Here is a 21,288-nt window from a genome sequence, read left to right as displayed (position 1 = left end):
AGAATTCTCAACAGAAGAATCTCAAATGAATGAGAGACACTTAAAGAATTGTTCAACATCCTTAGCCATCAGGGAAATGCAAATCAAAACATCTCTGAGATTACACCTTATACCAGTCAGAATGGCTAAGATCTAAAACATTAATGACAACTTATACTGGAGAGGCTGTGGAGCAAGGAATGCACTCCTCCATTGCTGGTGGGAGTAGAAACTTGTACAGCCACTTTGGAAATCAATATGGAGGTTTCTCAGAAAAGTGGGAATCAATATACCCAGCTATATCACTCTTGGGCATATACCCAAAGGATACTCTATAGTAACTCACTTAAAGTACAAATAAACCTTGATGAAAACAAACTACCAGATATATTTGCAAAACCTAAAAATGAATTATTGAATGCCAAGAATATCTTATATGGTTTAACATATTAAGTTTCTGGATAGTAGGTGTAAAGAAAAAAAAAAAAGAAGACCATGGGCCAGGCAATGGTGGCACACACCTTTAATCCCAGCACTTGGGAGGCAGAGGCAGGAGGATCTCTGTGATGTAAAGGTCACTCTGGTCTACAAAGTGAGTTCTAGGACATCCATGGCTACACAAAGAAGCCCTGTCTCAAAAAACAAAACAAAAAAAAATGAAGAAAGGAGAAAGAAAAAAGTATGATAGAATTATTTTTCAATAATTATAGAAAATTAAATTATTCCAGATATTATAAATATCGTATACTGGTTATTTATGTTAAGCAGTATGAGAACCAATTTAAAAACTGACTTATAATTTGTAAGGGTCATATTAAGTTAAGAAAGCATCACTGTTTATCCTCAGTAGCCAGTAGGACAAAAGAAATGAGCAGAGAAAAAAATAATAGTAGACAAAGTGTTTTATAAATTAACATATTAAGAATATCAGCACATAAGTTAATTTATAAGACACTATTGAACTGACATTTTAAGAAAATATGACAGATAGTATATCAACAGTAATATTGAAGACAGAAAAGTTTAGAGAATAAATTCACAAATACCTATTAGATCATTGCTGTTATAACTGCAAATTAAGACTAAACACAGAAACCAGGACTGTAATTGCCATGTGTTTCCTGCTTATTTGAACTGAATAAGTGTGTGTGTGTGTGTGTGTGTGTGTGTGTGTGTGTGTGTGTGTGCGCGCGCGCGCATGCGTGCTCCACAGTTCCTTCTTTAGGGAAGAATTGGTGAAATGTTGGTTATATATAAGGCAGATCTATCATGAAAGGCAGAAGTAGAACTGTATTAGAATCTTTATTTTCCAATGATTGTGGCTTAGATGGTATATATTGGTTCCAGGTTGGCATGGGGTGGACTTGTGATGGCTAATTTTATGAGTCTAATTCATCAGTCATGAGTCTCTGTTCAAATAAAACTTGATTTTTCAATGTGTCTGAGAGATTTGCTGGTAAGATTGGTGAATCATTGAAATGCTGAAGTAAGGGAGCATCGTTCATTGATTGAAGGCTTGGTTAGAAGACAGGTAAATGCAAGAGACCTTTATACCTTTTATTTCTGCCTGAGTTCCATGGTTGGCTAGTCTGTTCTCCCTTAGATAGTCAGGACCAATCACTGTGTTATAGCTTTCTTCTTTGCCTGGTGACAAATGAATAAGGAAAGTTCAAGAATCTGGGTCATAGTCTTAAATTCCAATTTACCAGAAACACATTTTCTGATGGAACCACTTATTACCACAAACCCAGCATTTCTAAGTTAGGAGAACAGAGAACATGGAAACAGGAAGCAAAACCTTTACCAAGAGGTTACTCAATGGAACAGTGTGCTGCTCTAATTCTGTCAATCATGTCTACAGAAGTAACTGTACCACAAACAGGACAGCAATTGAGACCATATACACCTTTCTGTAGAATCTCGCTCTACCCTAGCTGACATTGTAATTTAATATTACAGCAGTGACTGTAAAGGTTTGCAGTTTTTTTCAACCCAGTCCTCTAAAAATAGGAAGAACATGGTACAACTTCATCACTTCCATGGGACCATGGCCACATTTCTTTCAATGCAGACTGACATCATTGATTAGAAGCCTTGCAGTAGAGGTTTATCACCATAGTTGATGAAAGGTCTGAACATCAGGGCGACAGATTTCAGAATGATAGTTTGAGCAATGAAGACAAGCTATAATCAGCCAAATAAATGTCTATTGTAGTAAAAAGCACGACACTGTCCCATTAACAACGAAAGCACTCTAATATAATCAATCAGCCATCAGATAGCTGGCAAATCAGCTCAAGGGTCTACCAGGGATCTGATGTTGGACTCTTGTCAGCAGACTTCACACTCAGTGGTCTGGTTGCTATTGAAGTCCCCATTGCTAAACCCATTTAACATTTCCTCCCTCCCACCATGGCCATTTTGCTCATTGGCCTTTGCGGGACGAAAAGGGTCACCAGAGAAGAGGCTGAATCAGGATCATCCCACAATCATGGAAGTTCTCCTGTGCTTCCCTGTTTGACTGTTTGTCACATGAGACAGGGATAATTTCATAGTTGTGTTTGTTTCTTTTATATTTGCCTGCTCAAGGCTTATTCACATACAGATTCCTCCAACTTATTTGCCATCAATTTTCTAATATTATTTCCTTCAAATTCATGACTACCCAGCAAAACCAATCTTTGTCCATAGAAATATGAACTATGTTATCCTGCATCTTTAAAAGAACCTCTAGACATACTTGAAGCCCTAGGAGTTTCACTGAGATACAAGGCCCTAGAAATGTTGTTAGTTTTGCTTTACACCTGCAACAGGCACATGAATACCAACAACTGTAGAGCATGTGAGGTTTCTTACTCCATAGGGCCAGTTAGCAGAGTGGAGAGGAGATGGTAACAAAAATTCCTTCAAATTAAGTTAATACACAGAGGATCACAGTCCTCCTGAGAAAAGATGTGTGTTGCTGGTCTTGTGAGCTAAAATAACCTGCTTCTGGTTGACTTTATGGATTATGTCTAGAAAAATGAATGTGCATGGTCAACAGCTGTACCAAATACCAGGGTATCAACTAGCTCAAGAAATGAAGCTGCATGTGATGCAGAAGCTGCTCTTCGAATGAACACCTGCTTTCATTTATGCCAATATACTATTGCTCTGTCGTCTCCATTTTCTGAAAGCTAAATTTCCCAGTAAAGCTTAGCTAGGGTATAGGAGACACAAAAGGGAAAGAGACTTCAGTTGGTTTTGAGGGAAAGGGGCTAGAAATTACTGTCGCAGTTGGGTAGCATGAGGGCACAATCCCGCAATCCTGTGTTCTCTGAATATGTCATTTTAGCTCTCATTTCTGTCTCATAAATGTATCCCTAAAGGTTTCTCCAAGAACGGCTGTTATTGTTACTCCTAAATGTCACAATAACAATTATGTGAACTAGCGACTGCACCCACCCCTGGTTTTTATAGCCTCCTAATAAACTCAGGTGCGTCTCCTCTCTCATTTGCACCTTCCTCTATGTTATGAAATGGAGATCACTTACAAATACGGTTCTATCAGACTACTTATGCTAGGAATATACGTGCTCTTTCTTTAAAAATCTCACTTGGTTGGTGCTGCAGAGATGGCTCAGTGGTTCAGTGCATTGGCTGCAGGCTGGCTATCCAACACCCATTCGGTGGGACACAACCATTCACGACTCTCCTTTCAGGGTATTTGATGCCCACGTCTGGCTTCCTCAGGCACCAGCTACGCACATGGTACACAAGATATATATGCAAATGAAACATAAATTTGAATGAAATGTTAAATTAAAAAAGAATCCCAGTAGGTGTTTGCACTTTCTGAGACTACTTGTGTCTATTTCTGTCTGCATTTTTCTTTTCTTTTTAATAAAATGTTAGTGTTTCTCCTAAAAGCCTATATTTGCATATCCAGTTATCATTTTCCTGATTTATGAGTTCAAGCAGTTTAAAAAGGAAAATACTTTAAAAATAATTTACAATGGGCACATAATAGAAAGCATATGAACAGAAAAAGTATTAAGGAGTAATAATAACAACATAAACTGGTTTCCATGTCCATAATCTTAAAGCCTGACGTGTGAAAACCCCACAAATCTGAATCATCTTGTCTTAGGGTTTCTATTGCTGTGAAAAAAAATGACCAAAAGTAGTTTGTTGAGGAAAAGGTTTCTATGTGATCTACATCCCAAACACAGTCCATCATGAAGGGAAGTCAGGAAGCAACTCAAGGCAGGAACCTGGCAGCGGAGCTGCAGCAGAAGCCAATGAAGAAAGCCAGTTGGCCTGTTCCCTAGGGCTTGCTCAATCTGTTTTCTTATACCACCAGGACCACCTGCCCAGTGCTGGACTACTCTGAGTAGGTTGGGCCTTCCCACATCAATCATTAGTCAAGAAAATATTCCATAGACTTGCCTATAGACAAATTCTGTGGAGCCATGTTCTTAAACGAGGTTCTTTCTGCTCAATAATGAGTGCTCGTATCAAGTTGGCAAACATACAAAACACACACAGTAGACCCCTTGAGTGCTAACTGTGTTAGTGAGAAATTTCACACTGGATGACCATGGAACATTTGCTTTTAAAACACATGAGTACTAACTAACCTGTTCTATAAAATTATCTTCATAACGTATGGAAAAGGTGTGCGTATGAAGCACAGGTGAATTTCATTTTGAGGTTTCAGTCCTTTTCTGAGGCATCTTCTTGTACATAAACAAAAGAAGTTTGGGAACTTCAAACTCACAATATTTATACTCCCACACCTCTTGGATAAGGGATATCCAACCTGCGCTGATGGTATAGGACCCTTAACTTAGATCATTTATGATAAAACATGAAGCATACTTATAATAAACTTTAATATTTTGACATGATATTTATAAAATAATTTTCAAAGTTTTGTCAAAATGTTTTAGCTGATCTCTTAAATTCTTTAATTTGAGCCTTCCAGACCATTTTTCCTGCACCTATGAAAACATTTCAGGATACTGGGGTTGCCATATAGGCAAAGATTTGAAAAAGTGCTTGATTTGTCTCAAAACCTGAAATGTCCTTCCTTAAGTTCCAGTTATCTAACTATTTTAGTGAGGATTTTCTAGTCCCAGGTCTAATGGTTTCCAAATATCCCTTCATTATCTAATGCCAAAAATAAGTATGAAAAGAATGTCATTAATGATAGGGACTTTTAACTGTGTATAAAGGACATAATGTGGGGTCAATACCTTACATTCATTATTTTGTTTAGTTTTAGAATATCCTTTTGAAGTCAGCAGCAAATTTATTAGAAATAACTGAAAAGCAACCTCAAGTATAAACCAAATAAAAAATAAAAACTCTGTAGTTTGTATTCAAGTTGTTTGGAACTCTGCCTAATTTTCACCAACTAAACTTTAGTCTTATACTGAAATTTAAGTAGAGCCCCCTTATCTTGTTGCTGAGTAGAGCAGGAAATGAGCTGTGGAAGATTCTCTTCAGCAACAATGCCTGGGGCCCCCAGGCATCCCTTTCCTCACCCCTGTTTTTCTATTCCAAATGTTTTTATTAGTTTCTTATTTAGATCTCCTTGCCTTTCAAAAAATCTAAATGTCTCCATTAGGTCTCTCCTCTCAGCTTTGGGACCCCTGGGGTAGAGGAGGAGGAAATATTGTAGGAGTCAGAGGGGATGGAGAACACCAGGAAAACATGGCCCATGCAACGAATCAGCTACACAGGGCTCATAAGAGCTCCCAGAGTCAGAAGCAGCAAGCACAGGGCCCGTATGGGTCTGCACCAGGTCCTCTGAGTGTAAGTTATGACTTTTAGCTTTCTGTTTTTGTGAGACTCCTAACAGTGGGTGCGAGTGTGTATCCGATTCTTTTGCCTGCCCTTGGGACTCTTTTCCTCCTATTGGGCTGACTTGTTCAGCCTGGATATGAGGGCTTTTGTCTCTTCTTACTGTATTCTATTTTGTTGTTGTCCCTTTAGGCCTTCTCTTTTCTGAGGGGAAATGGAGGGGGAGTGGGTCTGGAGGATAAAGAAGGGGAGAGGGGAGAGGAGAGGTGTGGAGGGAAGAGAAAATATGGTTGGGATGTATTGTATGAGAGAAGAATCTATTTCTATAAAGTAGTAAGGTTTCTTTTGTTACTTTCAAGGAGGTCTTAAATGTTAATTAGTCCTCCTTATATTCTCTTCTCTATCTAGCTTATCTATCCTCTAAACTATTATTCCATCTTTTCCCTTTATACTAATGCATTCTGTCTCCCCTCCTTTGAAAATCCTCCCCACTACACCATACATATTCATTGATCACTGTACATATTCTAAATGAATTACAAATATCTGGAGATTCAGAGCTAACATCCCCAAATCTAAGAAATGAGATGGTTGTTTCCTGGGTCTGCATTATTTTACTCAGAAATATTGCTTCCAGTTGCATCCATGTACACGTGAATTTCATACTTCCATTTTTTGACATCTGAATAACACTCCGTTGTGTGAGCCTACCATGTTGCATTATCCCTTCATTAGATGATAGACATTTAAGTTGTTTCCATTCTTCGGTTATTATGAATAGAGCAGCACTGAACATGGATAACCAGGTATCTCTACAGTAGGACTGTAGGATGTACAGTCCTTTTAGTATATGTCCAGGAATGATATAACTGTACCATGCAGTATATCTGCATATAGTTTTTTGAGGAGCACCTCACACAGATTTCCACAGTGATTTTTGTTGTTGTTGTTGTTTATTTGTTTTGATTTAGTGTGTGTGTGTGTGTGTGTGTGTGTGTGTGTGTGTGTGTGTATGTGTGTGTGTTTGCACTCTAACCAGGAGTGAGTAAGTGTTCCCCTTTCCCCACATCTATGCCAGCATTTGTCATCACCTGCGCCTTGTTTTTTGTTGTTGTTTTGTTTTGTTTTGTTTTTAGCCATTTTGACTAGAATATGCCAAAATACCCAGGTAGCTGATTTAGATTTCCTTGATGGCTAAGAATGTTTAACATTAAAAAAAAATGTTTTTCAGATGTCTTTATTTCCTATTTTAAGATAATGCTGTTTATTTCCATGCCCCATTTTGTAAATGGTTTTTTTTTCATGATGTTTAATCTTTCCAGTTCTTTCTAAAGTCTATAAACTAGCCATCTCTAAGTTGTATGTCTGGTAAAAAAATTTTTATAGGGTTTCTCTTCATTTGAATGATAGTGTCCTTCATATTACAGAAACTATTTAATTTCACTGTTGATCATAATGTCTGCACTACCAGGTGTCTATTTTGAAATTCCTTTTGAGGTCTTAAAAGTTCACGTGTATCCCCTACATTCTCTTTTATCAGATTTAAGGTATCAGATATTGTGTTGAGGGTCTTGATTCACTTGGAGCTGAATTTTGTTCACTGTAGCAGATAAAGATCTAGTTCCTTTCTTCTACATGTAGACACCTAATTTGACTAGCACCATTTTTTGAAGATCCTCTCTTTTCTTTAACTTTTGTTATTGGCATCTTTGCCAAAATCAGGTAGCTGTAGAAAGTAGACTTACATGTGATCTTCAGTTTTATTCCATTTATCAATCTGTACAGCTTTGTATCATTGCTATGCTGTTTTTATTAGTATACCTCAATAGTATAATTTGAAATTTGGGATGGTGATCTTTTTTTTCATTGTTCAAGATTATTTTGGCTATCCTGTGTCTTTATTATTTCCATATAAAATTTAAGATTATTTTTCAAGTTTCTGAGAAGCATCATATTGGAACTGGATGGAGACTGAATTGAATGTACAGATTGCTTTTGGTAGGATGGACATGTTCACATTATTAATCCCACAAATTCCTGAGCATTGGGCATCTTTCCATCTGTATCTTCTTTATTTTCCTATTTTAGCATCTTAAAGGTTTCATTGCACAAGTTTTATATTTCCTTGGTTATATTTATTCCAAGATATATATTTGAAGATATTGTACTTTCATTCTTTATAAGTTTATCGCTTGCATATAGGAAGGCTACCAAAATCTTGTATTAATTTGGCATCCTGCTACTTCACTAAATATATCTATCAGTTGTGTATGTTTTATAATAGAGATTTTAGAGTGTCTTATGTATTGACTCACACTATTTTCAAATAAGGACAGTTTGGCTGCTTCATTGAGTCTTTAAGCTCTCTCTCTCTCTCTCTCTCTCTCTCTCTCTCTCTCTCTCTCTCTCTCTCTCTCTCTCTCTCCATCCCATTCTTTGGCACAGTTGGTACTATATTAACTTTCCTCTTAGGACTGCCTTCATTGTGGGTCATAGATTTTGATGTGTTGCTGTTTTTCAGTCAATTCTAAGAATACTTAAATTCCCATCTTGATTTCTTCTTTGATTCAGTTATGAGTTAGTAGTGTGTTGTTTGGTTTTCATGAGTTGGTGTACTTTCTGTAATTTCTATTGGTGTTGATTCATAGCTTTATTCCACTATGGTCAGAAAGAATGAAGGCCCTTACTTCCCGGGCCCAGTCTCCTGGCTGGGGACCAGTCTTCAGGAGGGTGGGTTCATCTTGAGCCATACTAACGAGATAGGAGGAGAAAGTACCCCTTTAATGAGATAGGAGGAGAAAGTCCCATTTAATGAGATAATTTACTTTTCTTCCCAGTATCCCCACTTTCACTTGCACTCCTGTACTCTGTGTTGTGAAGTTTGGTGGATCTGCCCTCCCTTTTGTCCTGATTCGGAATGGTATAATTTTTCCTTTTCCTCATCTTTTTCTTTCTGATCCTTGCCAGAGTCTTAAGTACCTTGTACTCTGCCCCCTTATTTTTTTTCCTAAAGCTCCCTTCCTTGCTATATTGCTACTTGTGGGGTTTTTCTCCCCTCACCAGTGGCTTGGTAGGGGAGGGCTGAGGGGTGACAGAGTTATGAGGAGACCAGCATCAGGTGTAGATCTGGTTTAATGTTATGGTAACTTGCATGTATGCATACATTAATCAGCTAAGGTCACATCAAGTTACAATGAGCCGAAATGACACACAACCAGTGTTATATGAGGATGTGTGTGTTGGGGTGGGCAGTATGTCCAGGCAGTGTGTCCACAGACAAAGGGCAGGGGGCAGGCAATGCCCTGGGCTTTGGCAACAAATTAGAGGCTCTCCAGTTAAGGGAGACTCGTTTATGCGTCATCAAGTGTACCAGAGACTGAGATCTGCTCAAACAGCCCCAGGAGGTATTGGAACTTCTCAAGTTCCCTGTCTTTAAGTGAGAACAGTGAACAGAGACTCACCCCTCAGCTACTCGTTCGTGTAGCTGACCTTCCTGTTAGCTTAAGCCATATGCATGCCTCTTTCCCTCTTGTGCTCCTACCTAAGAATCTTTAATCAAATTATCTATAGAAAAAACATCTTAGGCCAAGTTGCTTTTTATGGTATTGGGTAGGAGCAACATTGCCTTGCAGTTATGAATACATGTGTAATCCTAAACTTAGATTTATTTCCAAGTAATTATTTCAATGGTGAAAAGGGATTTATTTTTATAAGTTACTAATATATTAAAGCCATAAATGTGAGATCTTTTGACCCAACATTGCACTCTAAAATTCTGGCCTGCTATTACTGCCCAAGGCAAAGAATGGTGTTCGTTGAAAGGGTTATCATTTTAATACCCAAGCATATCTTAAAAATTGTTGATTTAAAACTACTATTTAGCCCTATATATTATCCTATATGACACACATAATATGGAAAGAAGACAAGGTAACTTTATCTAAATGGCATTGCTTTTAGGGTAAACTACAGGGGACACTAAGTTACCTTTATTGAACATTTTTCTTGACAATATAATGTATCTTCATAAAAATTGTATTACTCTTAATAATTTCCTGAGTAAACTGGAGTCTGTCTTATTTGTAAAGTTTGATTTTCTTTATTTTTTAATATAAAATAACATTAATTTTATCTTATAAATTTACTGGACTTTGAGAGTCATGTAACAAAGTACATGAAAATTGTAAGGCAAAATAAAATATACAGATAAAGCCTCTCTTGCAATATCTTGCAAGAGGCTTTTGCTCAATTAACACTTCTTGCTGTTCCAAGAGAGGTGCCTTGTTATCTCTACCGTAAAGTGGAGATAGACATGGATGACACTGTAGAGTCAGATACACACAGCTTCCCAACTCTTGATGCCTGTGCTATCAAGATTGAGAGTCTTCGTCTTCTGGTACTGTCACACAGAAGTCATATCTCTCAATAATAAACTTGCATTGGTTTTTTTTTTTTTTTTGAGGTTTCAATAACTGTGTTAACATTCCAAAGATCAGAAAGTGAGAAAAATGCAGGGAAGAAGAAAGGAAGGAAGATAGGAAGACAGAGAGATAACAAAGAGGAAAAGTAAAAGAAATTATTTACACAAGAAAGGGAATAGAACAGAGGAGTCAGGTTGCTTTGGAGACTAAGCTAACCACTGGAAACTAAGTGGATTTTAAATTATATAAAAATTCCAATAATTTTCTATGATTATCAAAAATAAGTAACTAGTGTCTTATGGGAAAATGTTATATAATGTATAAGAAAGAGAAACATGAAATAATTTAAAATCTGTTGTATTATTCATATTTCACTAAAGTTAGACTTCAAGATTTAATAATAAGTATTCTCTGTATAGAGTGACCCAAGCATAAGTTTGAAGATAAACCATACAAAGGAAGAGAGAGAGAGAGGAGCTGAGAAAAGGAAGGAATAAGGACTGAAAAGAATAAACAAATGGACAATAATAAGTAACAGATGTAATGTGCCAAAACCTGAATGCATATAATCCAGGACAGCAGCCCCATTTTAAAATTTTAAATTGATTTTAATGCACTTTTATATTGATTTTCACAATCAAAAGGGAAGGGAAGCAGGGAAGGTGCTCGTGTGAACTCTCGGTGGTTGTGAGAGTCTGCAGAAGAGCTGTGTGAGCTCAAGTCGGCCGACATCCAACATTAATGGGAAATGAGCATGAAGTGCAGCCCTCAGCTAAGGAGCTCTTGGCAACTGATAGCTCCCGGGAGAAGGAGAGCCAGTTTTCTTTAAGGATGTGTTTCCTGGTACAGTGAGCAAGCTAGCGCGGAAGGCCGCACATCCAAGAGGGCGGGAGAAGCCCAAACTTGACTAACCAAGCAGAACAAACACTAAGACTGGAAGCTAGGTGGTGGGGAAGGGAGGTGAATCTGGAAGTTAGAGGAGGGGAGTGAATGGGATCAGAAGACATTGTACAAACTTTTCAAAGAATGAATGAAAACTGCAAAAAAGGTCCCAAATTTAAAAAAGTTAAAAATCATGTGAATTCAATTTTATACTGATATTCATGTTTTATATAAAAAAAAGAAGAATGTATTTATAATTCAACAATCTTTGTAAAACAGGAGACTTTAAAAATGTACTTAATCTCTAAAAGTACTTAGAATAAGAGTAAAAGAACTGTTATTTTCAGTGGCAAATCAATGCAAGCATTTTCTTCCAAAAATAGAAATAGGACAGGTGTTCACAGCATATTCTGTTAAACATTGCAATGGAGGTACTCACCGGTAAAATATGGAGTGAAACAAAGGATACAAAGTGTGGCATAGAAACTATCTGAGGATAATTTGTTTATCTATTTTTTAATGTTATGACATTGGACACGTTTAGTGAATTAGTAATTGCTGTAGCTAGGTTAATGATAGTAAAAGGAATATAGAATATGTGTCTTCCAGTTTATATTCCAAAGCCAGCAACTAAAAAATATATTTAAAAATAATAGAAATGTCATTTAAAACAGAAATAAAAATATACATACTATCCATAAATTTAAATGAAATACAATGGGAAAATTCAGTATTTCCACAAAACAAACAAAAAACACAAGGAAATTTATAACAACACCAAAAAACAATTTCAGAGTTGTTGTCACAGCATGCACAGGACCTGTGCATGCTCATACTTGAAACAATTTCAGAATGAGTGGAGGACTGGAGATGAGCATATATTCCCATCCCAAGTAAGGAGTTATTGGCAAAAGCCACATGGCCGTGTGCATCACAACAAAAGCCACCTGGACTGGCTCATTACCTCAGTCAACTAACTCTGGGGACCAATTCATGTCCTAGTTTCCTCTCCTACTCTGGGACACAATAAAGCAACTTAGCAAAGAAAGGATTCACTCCAGCTCTCAGTTGTGGTTATAGTCCATCACCGTGGGAAAACCAATGTGGAAGACACTCGACACAGCTAGTCACATCCTACCTGCAATCAAGAGAAGAGAGAGAAAGAATATGCACACTTGCCAGTGTCGTTCTTTTCCATTCAGTCCAGGGGCCAGCCTGTAAAATGGTATCACTCACATTTTGGCTGGATCTTCCCACCTCTACTAATTTAATTAAGGAAACCCCTCACAGGCATTTCCACAGGCCAGCACAGTCCATATAGCCTTTCCCAATTGATTCTTGGTCATGTCAACTTGACAATTACAAATGACCATCATAACACACAGTGGATTTTACTGATGTTCATATTAAACAGGTTAAACTGAGTGGAAGTATAAGTGCATGTATGTGCATTTTTATTATTATGACAAATTTAGTATTTTATGTATATGAAATATATTTTAATAAAATAAACACTACTGAAGAGAGACATTGCTGTCATTCCATAGTTAGAAGACATGATTAAGTTATTGAATCTATGATAGCTTCAGTTTATTCATTGGAAAATATAATGTTGCATTACCTTCTTGTTATTTAAATTTCCCCTTTTCTTTGTAAACTGTAAACTCAGTTGAAAAAGGTGCTTGCAAAATAAGTAATGATAAAATAAAAGCAGAGATATTTGTATTTGCAAATTTAATAGTAATTCATGTTCTGGAGTTTCCAAATGAACAGAATTTGTTATTTAGAAATCAATATACAGAATGAATCCAACCATCAATTCCCTAATTCAAACCAAGAGAGAGAGAAAGAGAGGAGAAAGTTCTATTTCTTTTTCTTTTTATTATTAAGAAATTTTCTATTCATTTTACATACCAAACTACAGATCCCCCTCTCCTCCCTCCTCCCACCCCCCAGCCTTCCCACCAACTGCTCCCCATTCCCACCTCTTCCAAGGCAAAGTCTCCCATGGGGAGTCAGCAGAGCCTGGTACATTCAGTTGAGGCAGGTCCAAGCCCCTCCCCACTGTACCAAGGCTGTGCAAGGTGTCCCACCAAAGACATTGGGCTTTAAAAAGCCAGCTCATGCACTAGGGATGGATCCCGATCCCACTGCCTGGGCGTCCCCTAAATAGTTCAAGCTAAACAACTATCTCGCCTATCCAGAGGTCCTAGTCCATGGGGCCTCCACAGCTATTGATCCACAGTTCATGAGTTCCCACTAGTTTGGCTGGCTGTCTATACATTTTCCTACTATGATCTCCATATCCCTTGGTCATAGAATTCCTCCTCTCTCTCATCCACTGGACTCCTGGAGCTCGGTCTGACTCCCGGCCGTGGCTCTCTGCATCTGCTTCCATCAGTTATTGGATGAAGGCTCTATGGTGACAGTTCTATTAAGAGGGAAATAAAATGTAAGAACACATCACACTGAAAAAGTGAATTAACATATTCCCATTCACATAATAGTTTCCAAACTCTCACAGTTCCTTCAGGTATTTTGTGATCAGCAATTCTGGAATATAGATCACAGACACACACACACACACACACACACACACACACACACACACACACACATCATATACATTTATATGATATGTTTGTATATGTGTGTGTGTGTGTGTGTGTGTGTGTATATATATATCCTGCTTTTTTATCTTGTGTGGAGTAACAAATAAGCGCAGAGGTTAGGATTTTCCTAAAAAACTTGAGTTGCTTAGAGTACAATTGCTCTGCTGTTCACTTTTCAAATACTGTTTATTATGGTCTACTTTTGACTGATACAAATACTACCAGGGAAGGCAGAAAGAAGAACATATGTGATCTGAGTCTTCAAATAGCTTATCGAAGGAAAAAAATCCTTAGAAAATATTTAATACCTACATGAGTATTAAAAAACAGATGAACTATAAAAATATTTAAAAAGGACAATGTAAAATGTGAAAACTGGTGATCCAGTCACAGAGGTTTGCTCAGTTTGTCAGTTTGTTTTTACAAGGCATAGAATCTAATTTGTCGGCTTGTTTATGACTTCTCTTTTGAACTTCTCCCCCTCCCCCAAATGTTCACTGCCCTGAATGAATATTCCTGTCTCCCTGATTAATCCTTCCTCTGTCGCACACTCTCCTTTATCAGCTCCATTCTCTAGTATTAATTACTTCTGGCATAACATTTATCTTCTTTTCCTCTTATTTGCTCATCATACATTTCGATAAAAGAGCAAATACCTCTGTGTTCAATGTATTTTCTCCTAATGCTCAAAGGTCAGAAAAGGAATTGAAAACATATTCTTGAATCAACAATCCTATTAATTGGCTAGGAAAGATATCCAGAAATTGTGGCATCAGTTAGCTGATGGAAGGTTTGTTTTCAAGATGGGAGCAGCATGTTAATATCTATTAATAGTGTCATCTTAGTATTATTTATTTAACTCACTCATTAAATGATTCATATAATTACATAATCTTTAAAGTCCTTTCATGAGGTTAAGTATTTGCTATGATTAAGGATTAATGATGAGCAAACAGTCATACCTTAAGGAACAACGAGTGAATGAATAATTAATCTACACAGAAACAAACAAACAAAAAGCCCACTTCAGTGTTCAAAGTACTTACAAAGATTTGGTTTGACAAATATGCAATCTTGGTACATAGTATATAGAGCTACATACAACACCATTTATCACATATAAAAATGCTATTTATAACAAACTGCATTTTTTTTCAAGTTAGTATGTTTAAATAACAATGTGCTCATTCCCATTTCCTGATTAAAAGTGAATATCTGGATACTTTTTACTGTAATTGGAAAATAAATATGATTGGACACCAAAGCAAAGGAAACAAAAACCCAGAAAAAGAAGCTTGTTTAGGAAATAATGAGTGGAGCAAACAATGGCTATAAGTAAGGTCTCTGTTGGCAGGAGAGATAAATTGTGGTGCCGTGCTGGTTATCTGTTGCCCTTTCCATGGCCAGTGTTTTCAGAGGGAAGATTATGGAATTTACAAACATCAGAGTATACCTAATGAGGACCCAGGATGGAATCTTAGTTGGAAGATGAGCAGTGCTAGAAAAGTCCCATGCCAATGTACCAGGACACTTTGTATCTTTATATCTGCTTCCTTAATGGTCTAAGTATCACACAGTTTTCATGTGGCAAAAACAGGAAGGGAAGAGAAACCCTGCCAAAGGCGCTGTTGATGTTTTCTAGCTCCGAGCTGGGAAAGATCACCTTTTTTGTACTTCATATCTCCTCACACCCTGGCTGATCTTTCCTCCAGATACACTAACTATAAAATAAGGTCAGTGTCCACCCAAGAATGAAAGTGACATTAAGAAATGAGCATTCATCTATTTACTGAGATCCATACAGCATACACAATAGAGTCTGGAACTGACAGACCAAGATAAGTTTTTAATGAAATAGTTACAAACTGTCAGTCATTTTTAGCATGTAGGCAGTAAATTGTGAATATCTTTGTGTATGTTTGAAGCCCATTTCTCATCTTTTATATTTAGGAATCAATAATGTCTTACAACAACAGAAATGGATTAAATGTTTAATTCTAGGGTTTTGGGTGCCTTTGGTTTTGATTTTACATTATTATTGTTTAAATATTTGATCATGTAGATTTAACAATGTTAATATTAAATGATGCTTATAATTATTACCTTCATAACTGAAAATTGAATAATACTAAAAGAGTTGCTGTGTCTTCTAATGAATAATGGCAAGCCTTTCAATGTTTCATTTCCATTCATTTAAGCAATTGACATCAGAATAAATGTAGGGATTTCTCTCTTTCTACTAATCTATAAATATTTTACTTAAAAATAACAAAGAATGAATAACTATACATACATTCCAAAATTATCTAAGGGTAAAGATTAAAGTTAATTGCTACTATTGGTGATATGCAAGAAATATAAAGCCAACTACTTCTTAGTTGGCTGAACATTTTCTTATTAATAACTTTGCATGAGACCATAATTAACTTTTTTCCTTTTTATTTTGTTTAAAAAAAGTAAGGAATGGAAGAGTGGTTCCATTTGCCAAGAAATATAGAGTAATTGGTAGTGGAAAATCAATTCTTGTTTTACGTGCTTATGTAATGAGATTTGCCTCCAAAACCATCTAGCTTTCTCACTTACAAATTGTCTTTAATGTAACTGGTGAAGTATAAAAATGTGAAGGTTCTATATGAGATGTTAATGCTTTGGAAAAATAAGAAAATCATTTTCATTGTTCTACTGATTTAGTGTTTTAGAATTAAAACATAGTTATACCACCTCCCACCTTCCTCTCTAATTCTCTTATTAATTATTGTATGTAATTATGTAGCGAGGCTTATGAACTAAGTGTTTGGTTTCATATATAGAGAGATACAGTCAACACTTTCGTCATTGTAAGCACCCAGGACTATATCTGCCTGGTGCTATTGTCTCATGATTGTGAACCTTTTTCTTTCTCTATCACTGTGCTTGTCTTCCAAGGCCACTTGTCTCCTTCAGTCCTGTCTGTATGGGCACGATGCTCAGTATTCACTATGCTATGAAACCTACGGCATTTTCTAGTAATATCTAGGTCCATGTAGTTACTTCCCAGTGATGTGAAACTGAGTTAATATGGCATTTTATTTGCACATTTGATTATTGATGGAAAAAGATATATGCATCTATAAATTATTTTTAGACAATGGATATTGACTGACATGATATTACTGATGATGATGTTATTGACAATGGATGATGCTTCTCTGCAGCTAAAGTTTTCCTGCATGGCCCACGGTCAGGACAAATCTCTCTCACCGGCCAGTCCTGCAGCTGCTCAAACCCAACCAAGTAAACACACAGAGACTTATATTGCTTACAAACTGTATGGCCGTGGCAGGCTTCTTGCTAACTGCTCATATATCTTTAATCAACCCATTTCTATTAATCTATAAGTTGTCACGTGTCTCATGGCTTAGCGGTATCTTAACATCTCATGGAGGCAGTTGGCAGCATCTCTCTCACTTAGCCTTCTGTTCCCAGAATTCTCTTCTCTGCTTGTCCCACCTATGCTTCCTGCCTGGCTACTGGCCAATCAGTGTTTTATTTATTAACCAATCAGAGCAATACATTTAACATACAGAACATCCCACAGCACTTCTCTGTTGCATTCTGCTATGAAAAAAGAAAACAGTTCAAACCTGCTGAACATCAAGTTAGCAAAACTGAAAAATTTGCGAATATTTTGGTCTTATCTGTACTGTTTTGATGATTTTATAGTAATAATAAAAAGAAATGTGTCTTAAGATGTACACACACACACAAACACATACTTTCTTACAATTTCAATATTAATAAAAATTTTGAAGTACTCTGAATTCTCAAAATTAATATGCTGGTGAATGAACTTATGACAAGGGTACCTGAAAAAACACTGTTTAACCATTGATATTGATAGCATCAAAATATATGTGATAACATGGATATCTATTTAAATGAAACATTTGAAGTGAAAAAACACATTATCAATACCATGTAATCTCATCTTTGTACTCATTGATAGCAATTTATTGATTTATATTCATGTTCCTTCATGGAAGATATCCCAAAAGACATCAATATACTAATATTTATAGTCATTTCTGGATTTTGAAATTATCAATAAGTGTACTTCCTCTAATTACTTTTTTAGAGTTCTCTAACTGGATAATATTAATTGTGTAGTCACAAAAATTCCAGTGATTTTGGCTTCAAGCTAGAAGTCACTTGCAGTTTAGCAGTGAAGGAACACATGCCATTTAATCTGGACAGTTAGAGCCAAGGCAGCAGAGGCAGTCTGTTACAGGAAGAAGACCAAATAGAATAAGGGAAAAAGTTAAAGACTTTTAAGACAATGACATTTATTTCTTTAACTCTTATAAATTCAGATAAATTGGCTGACAGTTTTGCTCTGCTGGCCATCTGTCTTTATTAACTTAGACTTGATGAGAAAATCTAATAATTTTGAAACCATTACATATGACTAAATAGAATCTAATGTTGAAGAAAGTATGACTGATTTGCAATCATAATTTAGTTAAATTTTAAGTAATATTTTCAAATGGCTAGTTATTTAAATGTCATTAATAATAATAAGATTTGGGACTATTTTGCTTTCATATTCTCTCTTCTTGGTTTTTCTATCATTTCAGTTTTAAGTGTAACAAATATGCAGTTCGTTGAGAACCATTTCTCCAATGTTGTGTGTGCTTAGATACTTTGCCTAAGGCAAACTTCCTACAAGCTAACATTGGAGTTTGATTTCATCTATTTAAAGAGTTTTTCGTCCACAAAAATCTTTACCTTTGTAGAAATTCTTTTTCTAGTTTTTGTTAGTCTCTTTCCATTCTAGAGATAATGTGCAGAAGATTTCTACTGTTAGGGTCCTGTTAGGCCCACAAAAGACCATAATCCACATATTCTATCAGCAGGACCATTTATTATCTTGAGAAAGCTTCCAGCATGCTGGGGCCAGCTGTGGAACACAAACGCAAAATGGCAATGGTCCTGTGAGTACCTTGTATGTGTCTTTTAAGCACAGCAAGGGGGGGGTTGTCCTAGGGCAGTTAGGTCACTTTCAATATGATTGGCTTAAGCAAGTGCCAATCATATTAGTAAATTTTAATTGGCTAGGGCTAGTAGGGGTTGGCTATGCCTACAGTTTTTCCATTTTGGGGCAGGCCTGAACAAGTCCAAGACTTTGTTCTTATTTGTTTATCATCTTGAGCTGCTGACTGTGGCTCAGGCCTGGCCTGCTCTGATACTGCATGTATCAGGCCTCCTTGTCCTTGTTGTCATGGGTGTTGGAGAATGATTGTCCTTTGTTGGTAAGCACCCTCAGAAACTGCTTGTTCAGTCTCAGGAAACTGAAACTGAAGCCCGATCTATGGCGTCTACTCAGTCTTCTCATCTACAGAGAACATATAACTTCCCAGTGAAATCATTCAGACTTCAGCTGGCTTTTATGGATCTCTCAGTCCTGTAAGTGAAATCAAATAATACCAGTTATTTGAAAGATATAATCGGGCAATTGTCACAAATTTGGTAACTTTAAAGTCTATTTTCAGAAGCTGCACTCATTAGCAACATGAGTTTATTGCTCAGGGAAATTTTTTCATTGCAATAAGATTATGCCAGTATGGACAAATGTGAGTTCATGAAAATATAACTGTCTAATGCTAACATACTTTTATCACACTTATGTCTCCTGGTGATCTCATCTTTTGTTCAGTGTAGAGATTCCCCTATGCTTCCTTGAAGAGCTTTATCTAAACAGAGGTAGTTTGATTCTATCTCTCTCTAGACCTCATTATTGGCTCTCTGAAAACAGTGAGGATAGGTTCTTTAGAAGAGCCAACACTGATGACTGAGGCTGGTCAATATCCACTCTGCTTGATTGAATTCCATTGTTGCTCTTCACTTTTCTTACAATGATCACTTCCTTGTTGCTTCCTTACCCTTCAATTACTTTTACTGACTATAGAATTTTGTTTTGACTTCTCAATAGTAATGTGTTTATTTCTTATTATCTAGATCTAGCACATTATTTAAAATATGTTGAATATTGATTTTCTTTAAGAAGAACTGATACACCATTATTTCTAATAGAAGAAAATTTATTCTTTTTTTTTGTTTGTTTGTTTTTTTGAGACAGGGTTTCTCTATGTAGCTTTGCACCTTTCCTGGAACTCACTTGGTAGCCCAGGATGGCCTCGAACTCACAAAGATTGGCCTGTCTCTGTCTCCTGAGTGCTGAGATTAAAGGCGGGCGCCACCACGGCCCGGCTGAAAATCTATTCTTAACTTATGAAAATACTCAATCAAAAATGTTCAACTAATAATAACTATTTAAATACCTGTATGAAATTTACCAAAGACTTCTGTATTGTAGAAAGCACTAAAGTACCAATTACCTAATCTTTAAATATCTATTTAGCAGTATGTGTGCTTATTATTGCATGGGTGTGAAGTACACAGCAATGCTGTTCTGTATTCAATATAAAGAATGCTTTATTTATAAACAGAAATGAAGAATAAATAATGTAACAGGTGCTCTTAAAAATAAAGACAACTAGACCATTATATTAAATGCCAGGTTTGTTCTTATTAAAATATTGAAGACATCCAAATGAAGATTCATAGGAACAAATAAAAAGTTGAAGAGGAAGAGAGATGGGAAAAGAGCTAGTGAAGGCTGAGAGATAGGAAGTAAATGTTTGTCCATGCTCAAGGACAAGGGACTAGTGGATAATTTTTATCTTTTTGTTGTTAATTTTCTTTTGACTGGAAATTCATGCCATCTATTAACTACTGCCATGGAAAACACAAGTAGAGAACATGAAGCGACCATTCTGTGTCTGTCTCCATGCACTCTGCTTGTGTCAATGCAAGAAGCAATAGAATGAGTGGAATGTGTATGCTTACAAAAGTATTGTACCACCAAGTTATTTTCAACTTCATGGTTTACCATTTTCTACAGATTTGCTTCAAGTGCTTATATCTTTGCCAACCAAAAACACTGGATTACTTAAACTCTTATATATTGTAATTTGGGGACGGGGGAAGCAGTTCTTTGTAAGACAAATTGCTAAATGGTCTTATTAATAAAAAAAAAAAAAACTCAGACCCAGATATTGGAATGAAAACTGAAAAATCAGAAGAATAGGACAAGCCACAACCAACCTCACCTTACCAACTCCTCAGCCTCCAGAGAGCTACTTTCTGTATACTCATACCTCTGTACCTTTCTGTGCCCTGCCATCTTACTTCCTCTCTCAGCCCAGCTGCATTCCTTCCTTCCTCTTTCCACCCAGTTCTACCACTTCCTGTCTGTCTGTCCAGACCTCCTGAACTCCATGGTTAACTAGCGCTTGGATTAAAGGTGTGTGCAACCACACCTGGCTCTGTTCCCAATGTGATCTTTAACTCACAGAGATCCAGATAAATCTCTGCCTTCCAAATGCTAAGATTAAAAGCGTGTGCTACACTGCCTGACCTCTATGTTTAATAAAGTGGCTGGCTTTTTCCTCTGAATCCCAAATAAGCTTTATTGGGGTGCACAAATAAAGTATCACATTTCCCTTTTTTGTCTAAAATTTTAAATATGAGAAAAACTATATACCATAAGTACAATAACTATATACAAT

General features: G+C 36.5%; 1 protein-coding gene across 5 annotated transcripts in view; it reads left to right on the top strand.

Moving 5' to 3' along the window:
* Dgkb (diacylglycerol kinase beta) overlaps nt 1-21,288 on the top strand; it is a 707,644-nt gene that overhangs the window by 121,629 nt on the left and 564,727 nt on the right. The gene's annotated exons all lie outside the window — the stretch shown is intronic.

Source organism: Peromyscus maniculatus, chromosome 14 (genome assembly GCF_049852395.1).
Source record: "Peromyscus maniculatus bairdii isolate BWxNUB_F1_BW_parent chromosome 14, HU_Pman_BW_mat_3.1, whole genome shotgun sequence".
Classification (NCBI taxonomy): Eukaryota; Metazoa; Chordata; class Mammalia; order Rodentia; family Cricetidae; genus Peromyscus; species Peromyscus maniculatus.
This window is presented reverse-complemented; position numbering and strand designations above follow the sequence as displayed.